The following is a 2,974-nucleotide window of genomic DNA, read 5'->3' as shown; positions in this document are numbered from 1 at the left end:
GTGGGTGGCTGCGTCTAGACTGTGGCATTCGGCACTGGGCGAGCAAGGCTCTGACGCTAGTGTCGCGCTGTTGCGTCAGCTGGAATAACGCTATATAGGACAGCAAATGCGCAGGGCTGCTACTCACGCAGGCATCCGCCTAGATGTCTGTGTGATTTTGTACGAGATTTGATTATTAGGTACCAATTTGCACGGATTGCAATCTATCTGCTTTTCTGGGTGACCGTTCTTGCCTATAACGAAGTGTCCTAAGCGCGTTATAACATCTGTTAGCTTCCCATCTATGAAAATAGTTCCCGAACGTCGTGTTTCTAGGTCATCAATTAACCCATGCACTAACAGGTGATTCGAAGTTTCTGTAAGGTGAATGCACTTTGATGTGAATGTGAATTTATTTGAATGTATATATTATTCTAAGGTAAGAGTAAAAGAGAGACTCTTCGGGTGACAGCTCGGAGACCTAGAGATGAGTTTTTCCCGCATTCACTCTGAACGGTTTTAAACACGGCGGTAAGAGCGCATGTGCCATAGCTTACATCAGTTACACACATCTTGCAAAATTTGAATGCTATTGACCTCGACGGCTCACGATTTATGGCCTCTTCCCATGGTCATGTTGCCGACATTTCTTTTAACAGTTACAAATAATGCATATTTATCATAATAAATACACTTAAAATATTATTTTTAGACTCATAATATGATATTTATCCCTCTGAAGTAACACTGTGGTTTTGGTAGCTTTGCTAGACCAGGCCATTCAAGGACAGACTAGATCAAATTTTAACCTTTTTGACTTCAGCCATTGTGATTGCTTGGTTCTTGAGATAGCAGAAGAAGTCTATAAAGTGCTAATGGACTGTTTAAGTCACATTAATTATCCTTCAAACATCACTATTTGATTCAGTTCCACAAGAGCTTCAGAAACCCGTTTTTTCTCTAGTTTGCTTAGATTTTTAGATACTAAGGGCCTTTGAGCACCCCCCCCCCTCCCCCCCACCCCCACCCCCCACCCCGCTCATAGAGCGGAGGTGAATAAAACCACTGGAGGGTGACGGCTGGTGGTGCAAGCTAAGGTCTAAATCGGCCCTAGCGTCAGGCTGGCCATATACAAACAATCCAATACCCCTGGACTGTTTTACGAGAGCACCAAGCGTTGAGGCGAGGTCAGCTTCAAAGCGGACTGAGGCCATGGCCACTTCCTTTATCGTGGCGTGCTTCCGAGAACGATATCTTAATCGCAGGAACGTCGTGACGGGCCTTAAATTGGTTCATAAACTATCTCACTCTTATTTTGCTGCCGTTTAACTTTGCTGGCGGTGACATCAGTGTCAGAACTTGAGTTTAATCTAGCACAAACCCGCCGGGCGCTGGAGAGCAATCAGACACATCCCCAGGCAATGTCGGGGTCATCTCGGGATTGGCGCTTTGTAATTCTACTTGAATATTACTGGACAATCCAAATAGCTACTAGCGCCCTTGTAGCCCTAACTGCATGCAAGCAAATGACTGCTAACAAAGTTTGACTGTTTGAATGCACCACTCATTATCACAGAGCCCTCTCCTGCACCCTAGCGCCGACCGCGCAGGGTACGTCCCAGCTTCTGTGCCATCCGCCGCCCACTGCTGCTGCTAATGTTCAGCTCGCTAGCCGCGGGAGCGCATTGCGCCATGCTGTGCAATAGACGGGTCGGGTCAGCAAGCCTGTCAGTAGGGCAGGGCTGACATGAAAGCACACACTGTCCAATCACATTGCTCGGTTGTTGAGCTTTGCTGGTATTTGGTTATCACTGGCCTCAAGCATGGTCCGCTTTTTCGTCAACCTTGTCACTGGCAATGTTATGAACTGGTTTCATAATGTTTAATATGCAACACTGTGTTACAACTTCATTATCCATGGTGACACCGAAGCTACACGTACGCTGCGACCCCTGCACGTGCCATCACTATTGTGTGATGATCGCATGCCGCACACCACCGTTTCATATTTTAGATCACCCTCTCTCGTAGGAAAGAAGAAAATCGGGCCTTCAGCTGACGTTCGCAGAGAATACACACTGCGTAAAACCCTCTGACACCCAGCGAGGTCACGACCTTGCCGTCGTCCGTCCGATGGCACCAGGCGGGCAGCGGTGGAGCAGGCCCTGCCAGCGTGCCCCTCATTAGAGGCCGGCGCCACCGGCTCACTCTCCGTCACTCTCCGTCACTCTCCGTCGCTGATCGGAATCCAGCATCGCGGCTGCTGTCACCCACTCGTCCAAGCCATCTCCGTAATATGGGCGGCGCGCTGTCGCGTCCACCTGTCGCCGAGCGGGCATATTGCCTCCCTCTGCGAGGCTCGATCATGGCTTGCCGCATCGCCGTCGTCTCCCGACCTAATATAGCCCGGGGCTGGCGCGACGACTCGAGGCGACCCGCCGCCGGCCCGGCCGCGGTTCGCACGGGCGCTCCGAGCCGTCGTATGACAGTAGAATGCGCGAGCGGCCCACGCTGGCATCGCCGTGCAGAGGTGACGCTGTTGGCGTCAGTACAGCACTGCCTCTAACGACGTAACATTTGTTCGTATCGCAAAGTTGTACGGCGTAGCTTGACAAGTTTTCCAAGTTTCCATTGACTGCATTAGTTGACAGTCCCCTGCGTGTCAGGAAGCTATAGTCGTCGGTTTCAAGATTTGCGGCATGTTTTCGACGGCTCAGTATTTACACAACTTGTTTCCCCTACCTGCTTAAAAGTGTCTCCCTGCTAAGAACCAAAACAAGCGTCTTTCTCGCACATGCTGTGGCCGATGCAGGTATAGTATGCGTCGTGGATCGTCAAGATAGTTAAACCGTCGTAGGGGCGAGTTTGAACACCATCCGTGGAGCCGTCCGCGCCGCGGCACGAGCTAATAAATGCGGACAGGCAAACAGACGTACGATACTCGCGGCAAAACACGTGCCCCTTACATCCGACGTCGAGGAAGCTAAACATGACT

Source organism: Pollicipes pollicipes, unplaced genomic scaffold (genome assembly GCF_011947565.3).
Source record: "Pollicipes pollicipes isolate AB1234 unplaced genomic scaffold, Ppol_2.1 Scaffold_4295;HRSCAF=5057_pilon_pilon_pilon, whole genome shotgun sequence".
NCBI lineage: Eukaryota > Metazoa > Arthropoda > Thecostraca > Pollicipedomorpha > Pollicipedidae > Pollicipes > Pollicipes pollicipes.
This window is presented reverse-complemented; position numbering follows the sequence as displayed.